The following is a 10953-nucleotide window of genomic DNA, read 5'->3' as shown; positions in this document are numbered from 1 at the left end:
ACATAAATCCTCCCCAAATGTCTCAAAAGACCATCTAATTCTCGAACGTAACCTACAAACTTACCTTCCAAAGATCTTCCTTTATCTATCTCTCTGCACACTTCCTGATACCAAGAATCTGTAGGAAGTGCCTAAAGAATCCAACTCCTCAAATCCACACTAAGAGTCATCGATGTTACCACATGTCTCCTGCGACTCAAAGCATCTGCCACCACATTCTCCTTACCCTGAATGTACTTAACCTCAAAATCATACTCGCATAAAAATTCTATCCATCATCTCTGGCGAGCATTCAAATTAGGCTTAGTAAAAATGTACTGAAAACTACGATGATCACTATGTAGCTCAAATCTGTGCCCCAATAAGAAATGTCTCCACCTTGTCAAAGCATGAACTACTGCTGCTAACTCAAGATCATGTGTAGGGTAATTTAACTCATGATCCTTGAGCTTGTGTGATTCATACGCAATCACTCGTCCATTCTGCATCAACACTGCTCCAATTCCTTCGAGAGAAGCATTTGTACACACCATGAAATCACCTTCTAGATCAGGTACAGCTAAAATCGGTGCACTAGTCAAAAGCTCCTTAAGCCTCTGAAATGCTTCCTCACATTTCTCTGTCCACACAAACTTCTTACCTTTCCTCTGAAGAGAAGTGATAGGATGTGCTATCCTAGAGAAGTTTTGGACAAATCTGCGATAATAACCAGCTAAACCCATGAAACTACGAATCTCTGACACACTAGTCAGAGTAGGCCAATCTATTATCGCCTGAATCTTTGCAAGATCCACTAAAATACCATCACCTAAGATAACATGCCCTAAATACTGAATCTTCGATTTGAAGAATTCACACTTCACGGCATTGGCATAAAGTTGATTGCCTCTCAAACACTGCAATACCAACCGTAGGTGTTCCTCATGCTCCTTCTGAGTCTTAGAAAATATCAATGTCATCAAGAAACACGAGAAAAAACCTATCAAGATATGATCAAAAAACACCATTCATCAAACTCATAAACACTGATGGAGCATTAGTCAACCCAAAAGGTACCACTGTGAACTCATAATGCCCATAGCGCGTTCGAAAAGCAGTTTTGTGAATATCTGCTTCCTTAATACGAAGCTGGTGGTATCCTGACTTAAGGTCAATCTTGGAGAATACTGTAGCTCCCTTGATCTGATCAAATAAGTCATCAATCCTAGGAAAAGGATACCTATTCTTAATAGTCACCTTGTTCAACTGTCTGTAGTCAATACAAAGGCGCAAAGAACTGTCTTTCTTCTTCACAAAGAGCACTGGAGCTCCCCATGGTGATACACTAGGTTGAATGCTCCCTTTGGCCAGAAGTTCCTCTAGCTAAAGACGTAGCTCACCCAGTTCTTGAGTAGTCATATGATAAGGAGCTTTAGAAATAGGCTTCGCTCCATGAATTAGATCAATGCTAAAATCAATGTCCCTCTTTGGAGGCATGCCTGGAATCTCACTTGGAAAGACATCTGCGTACTCCTGTAAAATCGAGTGATCTAAAGTCTTCCTCACAGGATCTTCCTCATCAAGATCATTTACCATAACAACAAATATTTGACATCCCTTACGGAAACTTCGCTTCAATTGCATAGCAGAAATCATCTGCAGAGATATAGGCCTCAGTATCCCAACTATCCTCACATCATTCCCTTGGTCATCTTGGCACAAAATAATCTTCTTCCTACAATCTATACTGGCTCTATGAGATCCAAGCTAGTCCATGCCTAGAATCACATCATAGGAACCAAGGGGTATGACTCGAAGATCCACTGCCGTATCAAAGCTCCCTAAGCTAAGCCCACACTTATGAACTAAAAAATTTGTAGAGGCCTTAATCCCTGAGGCTAGTTCCACTTGCCAACCATGATCTTGCTTCTCCGCATCTAGCTTACACTTAGAAACTATAGATGGTGAAATAAATGAATCTGTAGCTCCTGAATCAAATAATACTGAAAGAGATATACCTCGAATAGCACCTGTGGTCTCAACCACTGTTCCTTGATGATCTGCCTTACGCTGGTCAATTGCTGCAAAAACTCTATGAGCTCTCCCTGCATCACCAACTGTGGGTTCTGAAGCTGTAGGCCTAGGTCCTAAAAACTGAGGTGCTCGTTGTGGACACTGAGCTGCATAATGTCCAATCTGACCACATGAAAAACATTCTGTATTCCTGCCAGATCCTCTTCCCATAGGTGGTACATTAGATTGCTGGCGATTGTTCCTGCTTACAAAAGACTGGCTACTCTGAGCTGGCTAATTGGACTGATTCTGTTTATTGCGTTGAGCATTACGATTGTTCTTAAAGTTAGAACCTTTGCCACCACCTTGAGCCTAAGAATTTGATCCCTTCTGCTGCTGTGTCTGCTGAGACTACTGCTAATACTATTTTCCCTTATAAAAGAAAGGCTTCCTGTTACCACCTGAATTGAAGTTGCCTTTAGATCCTGATGCTTCTGGTGCTCCTACAAAACCACCTTGACCAAGGTTGACACTTTGCTCAACAAGGATTTCTCGATGTACCGCATCTTTGAGAGTTTTTGGCTCAAATACCTTGACACCCCCAATTATACAATTATTCAAACCCCTAATAAAGTGTTGTGTCAACTGAGCTGAATTTTCACTAAACCCTGAAAAAGGCATAAGCTCATAAAACTTACGCTCATACTCAATCACTGACAAAGTGTACTGCTTGAGATTATGAAACTCATCTGCCCTTTGTAGTTTCCATTCCTTTGGTAGGAATCATTCACAGAAACTCTCTAAGAATAGTTCCCACGTGACACTACTCATATCGATTCCCAGCTTCTTCTCCTCAATTGTCCACCAAGTGGCCCCAAAATTCTCTAAATTAGTGATTGCAGATCTTGCCTTAAAATTGCTCTCAAAATCTTGCATGGAAAAAATCCTGTTGAGGGAAATCAACCACTGCTCGGCCACATAACCAAAACCTTGCCCATTGAAAGGCTTGACCTTGGATCTTGAAAGATCCTTCATCTGAGTGGACACAATGGACCTTTGACGATCCTTCTGAGGACTTCTAGATCTGGGTCTATGCTCTTGTTCTATTTGATGCACTTTAGGCTATTCTTGAACAGGAGGTAGAGATTCTAAAATAGTCTGCATCATCTGTCTCAAACCAACCTCTTCAGACTCAGCTTTGTCCTCTCTACGGCTCTCTTCTTGCTACCTATTAGAGTGCTCTTCCCTGCTCTCTACACGAGCCGATCCCTCATGGGAAAACTCATGGGCACTGATAGCTCTGCCACAACCACGGCCTCTTCCTTGGCCTCTACCATGGCCTCTAATAGAAGACCCGGTCCCAGACACCATCTTACAACAGAACAAGGTACTATTACAATCAAAAGAAACATGTTGCAATAAACTAAGTTCAATTCTATGTTTAGGTTTAAGTAAAATCTCCAGTTTTGAAAACTAAGTGTTGAAGTATGAAAAATATTCAAGTAATAGTTCAGGTTCTATTTCAGTTCACCTAGTTTCAAGCTGAAGAGATACACTTAATAGTTCATAGTTCTAGTTGTTCCAAAATACCTAGAGCTCCCAATGTAGAAACTCGGGCTCTGATACCAAATGTAATGCCCCGCCAAGGGATCCAAAGAATTAACCTAGAATTTCACTAAGTTTGGTAACATTTTTTTATTTTTACATGAAAGTAAATACCATACATAACTTATTCACAATAATGGAAGCAATAGCAATGTCCATCTGAAAAGTAAACATAACATACATAACAGATTACATTCTTTAAGATCCCTTAATGTTTAATTACATACATGAATCCATCTAGTACAACAACCACATGAAATAATAATGATAAGTCCAATGTTCATACATTACATTTCCAAATGCTCAATCATCCACTGTACATGTCACAACGTATGAAGGCTTAAAAGAATATACATATGTGAAATAAGGTACATCATCCTATTCTAATCCATGATACATCAAAGACAATCACATGATACATCATCATAGAAGACATATACATCCATCATAAAGATCAAACAAAATAAACTAAGTGCACGGTTCCTCCCAACCGTTAATAGCATCATTAGACCATCGTGGGCCCTAGCCATCCCTCCGTGCATAACATCCCAAATCACTGAAAGAATCATCGGTATTAACATAGTAGAAATGGCACTCCTAACATATACAACATCATATGTAGAAAGAAATCTAACATGCAAATATAAGCATAAAATAACATCATCTAACATATGCATATCATCAATGAAAGGATACATATCCACCATCACAAAGGACGCATCAGCCATGATGTCTCGATGAATCTCAAATGATAAGAGTGGAAAATACACTACCACCCAACCGCGTGGTACCTAAGTAGTCTACTCCCACCGTGCTGAGGAGATAATCTCAAGTCCCAAACAGGCTATCCATAACACATAGCACAAATCTCTATAGTCTAAGAATCCTAAAAGTATACTAACTCAAAGGTTCCAATCACGAAACTGACATCTACTTCCCAGAGGCACACAATGACATGTAGGAACCTACTATGTAAGCGAAAAAGTCTCATCGCAATTATCACATACAAATTACCCTGGCAGTTAGCTAAACTCCACAGGTCCATACTAATTTCATGCAGCCACTAGTATCCTCTCATACTGATGAGGCATACTACAGAATGCAAGGTTGCAACCATGCGTCTCACTACTCCCATCCTAGTGTGTACAAGCACTCAAGGCATGGGCAAGAACAAAACACTTATCCTTTTAGGTTCATTTTGTTAGTATTAGGTGTGAATGTTATCACTTATTAATCCAACTTACAATGAGTTACCCTGGCAGCCTCTTAGGGCCCCCCGACCCCCATTGCAAGCCACTTCCCGTCACTACATGCAGATATCCTACCCTAATGCTCATGGACTCATAAATCTCAAAATCACAAAAGATAATCTATAAAATCATCAAATATGCATAAAAGCATCAAATCTCCATGAGCAAACATCCATAGAAAAATATGAACATAACAGCTCTCTATTGGCAATTGAAGTATCACTGATAATCAAAGTATCCAATGGTTCTCAATAACCAAAATATATATCTCAATCATACTGATCAAAGACTCCAGAAATGGTTGAGTCAAACATGTCACAACATGACTTCATCAAGAATAAATCCACATCTCAGTCCCATCATGGCGACTAGAAAATAATCAACGATAACTGATCGATAAGTCAAAAATGATTAGCTCAAGTGTCTCATACACATACATCTCAGCTTCACACATGAAGACTGATGAACAAATACAAACAGTAAATACAAACATTTCATAGAGCATACAATCACATTACCATGGTTGGGCTTATAAAGATCGAGACCAAATAAGATCAACATGCCAACACATCTCATAACCCCCGAGCCTCTGGTAACAACCTAGGACTGGTTAACACTAGTTAACCCAAAACCCAAAACAAGAAGCATATAGAATACACTATGCAAACACATGTTTTGGTTTTGCTAAGTTTTCAAATTTGAATTTAGAAGTCTCAGTTTATGTATTCCCAAATTATATTAAGTGGAAAAATTTCACGTTTTTCCTAACCCATGTATTTGTTTGATAGATAAAAGTTTCTCCTCAAAACTACTAGACTCCATTTGCTAATTGTACTAATAATATTTTGTCTATATAAACGTTGTTTGAAAAAGATCCCTATCACCAAACCAATAAGACTCATTGTAGATTTTAACATGAATAATCTCCAAATTCTTAACATTATCATCTTCATTAAACAACTCTAAAATTGTTTAATATATATAAAATAGTATTCAATATATATTATAAAAATTTCACTATATTAAAATTTCTTTTCTTTTAATTTTCTCTCATTTAAAGATCCATTTACTTAGATTGACTAATAATTAATTACACTTCTTCTACTATTAACTAATCTTAATTAAATTTGATTTAATTAGATTAGATAATAAATCATATAAAACTAATGCATATTAATAAGATTCTAATAAGGGAATATTGCAATAATATCTTTAATCCATTCCATGCTTTGGTATATTATTTTTTTCTTGTGAAGTTTTAGCATAAAGAACTCTTGGTTATGAGAAATGGAGAAATATCTGTCCTTGAATAAAATAGTCTCAGTACGACGGCCATATCTCCCTAATGAATTGTTGGATCGTGCTGAAATTGAAATATGTTGGAGAGGGCCAACTCGCGCCAATTCTGACTAGAGCAATCAAATAAATTCGATCACAATAAAAAGTTATGAATGAGTGAGTTCGGGTCTATCCAAGGGGCAGCGACAGGGCAGTTTGTGATGAATTAAAAATTTCCTCTTAAAATAATTGTTCTCTAAATTTAACCATAAAAGGGTTTATTCATACGCATCTAAAAATATAATTGATAGAAAGATTACATCTAATCATTCGAATTTTCACCATAAAATTTCTATTTTAATTCCAAATCTTGTCTTTCTAATTTAATATAAATTTGAACCCAAATCCGGTTCATATCTAATTATTTCTCCTTAATTGGATCTAGGGTTTTTCTATTGTTTTCTTCTCAACCAAATAGCATATCTAGATTCCAATTTCAAATTACAGATTCAATCATAGAGAAGTTTCAGACACATATAACAGACACGATGAAGACAAAAATGCATGATGCGGAAATAGCATAAGTAAAATCACAAGAATCTACCCGAATTCTTATGCTAATTCGCTCTTCCTTTGAAAACCTATAGAGCAAGCTCCCTTCTTCAGAGTTCTTGAGTCCTCCAATGCTCCAATTGCTCTCCACCCTCTCCCTAAGCTTCTATGAATGCCTGAATACAAAGAGCTCTCAAGAAACCTTTGGAATGCTTCTTGAAACCCCTGAAAGGTGTCACCAACTAAGCATGGGTCTTTTCCAATTCTTTTTGATGAGTCATAGAATTGTAGACACCTTGTGCTTAATTGATGCACTAACCCCCGTGTTGTTGACACATGTTAATTCACATGCAAGCTTATAACTCCAATAATTTCTATTTAAATTTTATAACTTTTATTTTAATCTTTTATAACTTTTATTATTATTATTTTAGTTATTACTTTATTATTATTTTATAATTATTATTAATTTTAATTTCTAGTTTTCTTTTATTTAATTCCTTTTCTCCAATAATTCACATTACAATCAAAATATCAAAGATCATGATATTTTATTAATCTTCTCAAATAAATAATTTATTAATTAAATCTATTTGTTAAGACTTAATTAATGGAAAATTCACCATAAACCTCCAAGATAAAATATGAAAACCCATCATAGAACAAATCATACAAAATAAATCTAAAGGGTTAAAAATATGAAATATGTCATCCGACACATTCGGTGGTATTCAACTTTGATACTTGTCCTAACTCACTAGGACAAATGGTTTTTAGGTTTGGGATTTGGACTTGAGAATTTATCTCCCTTCTCTTATCATTGAGATAGTATAATAGGGTACGCTCATCCTGGCAATTCAGGGAAGTCGATACCCGGTACCTGTAACCTGCAGAAAAACCATGCATGTACATACAATATATAATGCTAAGCTAAACAAACAATGGCAGGAAGTGGTGCATCGTGTAGATCCCGACTAAGCAGGTGACTACGACTCCCTTCCTTAACCACATCAGAAACGCCATACAATAAGAAAACACGCACACCATACACATGCAAGTATGGGGTAAGTAACCATAATAAAACACATGAGATAATAAACCATCTAACTAATCATCATTAATAACTGAAAATGATGTAATGATCATCATACATACAGAAAATGTAAAGTCTAAATGATCTCATCATATATCAACTGAATCCTTATCATAATATTTGATAGTGTCAAAACAACACCACTAAACCATCAACATAAAACTAGTCTACATAGTTTGATAACAATAAGTCTAGAAAAGATGTGAACGAGGGTAGGCACTATAGGAGACCCAATGAGAAGCTGCCATGTGGTAGCATGTTAGTGATAGGTGAAAATTTGAGTGTCTAATTGGAGGGTACCACATGGTGCCTAGGTGGTACTAGAAGTACATAATTTGACCAATGGAAAATTGACATGTATCATGGTTGGTCAAACCTAGTTTGACATAGATTGGTAATCGAGGGAAAGTTTTCAAAATGCATAAAATCAAATTTTTATAATTTCCTTCAAAAAGTCACATATAGGGCCATTTTAAATTCAAAGAAGTTATAACCTAAAGTTTTAACTTTAGAAACAAGTTAAATTTTTGAAAAAAGTAAAATGTAGACCTGAGATCCTTACTAGAGACCTAATTTTCAAATGGAGATTTTGGGCATTTCTGGTAAGCGAGTATAACATTATCATATACCATTGGAATTTACAAAAGATGAACTTTCTATATTTGAAGTTTTTTTTTTGCATAGGAAGCCAATGGTTTGAGTTGTTCATGTTTTTGTACCAGGTGCTCATTTTTTAGCCACATTCAGGTATAACAGTTCAAAGTTAGTTTTTGGCAAAATGGTGAATTGGGTGAATGCTAGAGGCAGTAAGAATGTAATTAATGTTGATATTTTAACCTCTAATTCAGTTTAATGAAGGTTTAATTAGCATTTTAGAAGCATACCTAATGTTTTTTTACTAATAATATTTCTCATCATTTAGGAAGAGATATTTCAAATCTTATTACACATAATGATGAGATTCTTTTCAAATTTTGGTTGTAGAGAGAAGAGAGATGCTTTGCAATAGTAGGGAATGAAGAGTCAAGTGTACATGTTTCACTTCCAAATCACATCGAACATTTCATTCCTCTTCTACATCTCTCTCTTTCTCTCTCATTGTAAGGGTTGGTTCTAGTTTGTCTGTGAGATCACATTGTTGGATCCAGAGCCGTGATTCCACCATTATTCAACATTTCTAACACAAGGAAGGATTGGTAAAACTAGGGCCAATGGCACACCCATCTCTCTAAACCACCTTGCAAGAGTTAACACAATGAAAGCAAATAAAAAAAACAACAACCAAAGGAGGAAGAAGAGTAAAATAATTTTATTGATTCTTCAAATATTCAACATACATGCCCTACTATAAGGCCTTTTGGGTTATGACCAGATACAAATACATTCAAATCCAAGATCTAGTAGCAAATTTACACTTTCTAGTTCTACTCTCAAATCATCTCCTAAAACTCTTAATTGCCTAGCTCCTGGCCAAAACACTCTATTTATACTAGCCAAAAAAACTTATAGATCATTTTAGAACATGGAGAAGCTACAAGTCAGCTCTTAGAAAATATTAAATAAAAATAAAACTAACATTAAATACACAAGTCAGCCTGCATCAATAATTAACTATCCAAAAATCAATATCCAAGCAAAATCATGATATCTCCTAGCTCTGATTGAGTTAGAACTTGCGCTTTGAATTGTGGGTAGATATTTAGGTCCTGTACAACCCTGTAAGTGCAGAAAGTCGGATTCATCAAGAAAAAGTGTGCATCCAACCTGAAAGTGAAGCATAGAAAATTGTCACATAGAATTGCCAAAAATTGATACTCTAGGAAAATTTCCATATCTCCCAGCTCATAAGGAGTTAGAATTTTCACCTTAGATCATAGATAGTACTCTAGTCTCTCTTCAATCCATAAAATGTGCAACCTTTCATTCATTATGGAAAATTAGTTACATGGTCTGCAATAGGCATACAAAAACCAAAAAACATAGTTTCAATAGAACACAATTTCAACTGCAAGATAAAAACTAAAAACATGCAGGATAGTAGTGCAAACTAGGATGCTTCTACATTGAACAACTAGGGTTAGAAGAAATGATTCTCCTAAATCATTGAGATGTCATAACCTAAGCCAAATCAAAATTAGATTGAGAAATCCATGAAGCATCTTCCATAGGTCTGTTCTTCCACTTCACCAGATATTCATAGTAATCTTTTCCTCTTGTGCTCTTACTAATTCTCTAATCCAATATCTACCCAACTTCTTCAATCTTCTTCTTAGGGTAATCTTTTCATACATCAACTTCATCATCTGAATCATAATACTTATACAAATCAGCAATGTTAAATATAGGAGATCTATCTATGTCATCAGGTAACTCAACTTCATAAGCATTACCATTGTCAAACTTCTTCAAGATTTACAACGTCCAAATTTCTTCATCTCTAGCATACTATATGTTCCAAAAATAAATCTTCCTTTCTCTCAAATGAACCATCACCTTATCACCAACTTGAAAATCATGATGTCTCTTAGACTGATCAACATTCTCTTTATACTTCTGATTACTTTGTTCTATCCTCAACTTCACTTCCTTATGCAAAGAATTCATAAATCAGCAAAGTCTTCTCCTAAAACACTTCTCTTTTTTTCACCAAAAACATCTCTCAAATCTGATACTCCTCTAGGCTTCATTCCAGTAACAATCTCAAAAGGTTTCTTCCCTGTACTTCTATTCACAAAATTATTATATGCAAATTCAACTTGTGCCAATACCATCTCCCAATTACTTGGCTTATTCCCAACTAATCATCTCAACAAATTACCCAAGCTTCTTTTCACAACATCTGTCTATCCATCTATTTGCAGATGAATCTCCCCTTGTTTGTTATCTTTTCTCTTCTTCTTTTTACCCTTTCCTTTGTTTGAACTTTCACCAGTTGTATTTTTGGAGCTCTCATTGTTAGCCACCAATGCCTTAGATTTTGAAGACTTGAGAATCCCCATTGTTATCAACTTAGCTTGTTTATTTTCTAACAAATGGACATATTCATCAAAAGTGAATTTTTGATAAGAAGCCCCCAAGGTTGCCTTTGAGGTGTTGAAAGTAGAGACAAATGTGGAGTAGTTTGATGGTAGCTTATTTTGAATAAATAAATCAAATTGTCATCCTTAATGGGACTACCACAAT

Source organism: Cupressus sempervirens, chromosome 9, assembly GCF_028749045.1.
Source record: "Cupressus sempervirens isolate cs-2001-9-10 chromosome 9, ASM2874904v1, whole genome shotgun sequence".
Classification (NCBI taxonomy): Eukaryota; Viridiplantae; Streptophyta; class Pinopsida; order Cupressales; family Cupressaceae; genus Cupressus; species Cupressus sempervirens.
This window is presented reverse-complemented; position numbering follows the sequence as displayed.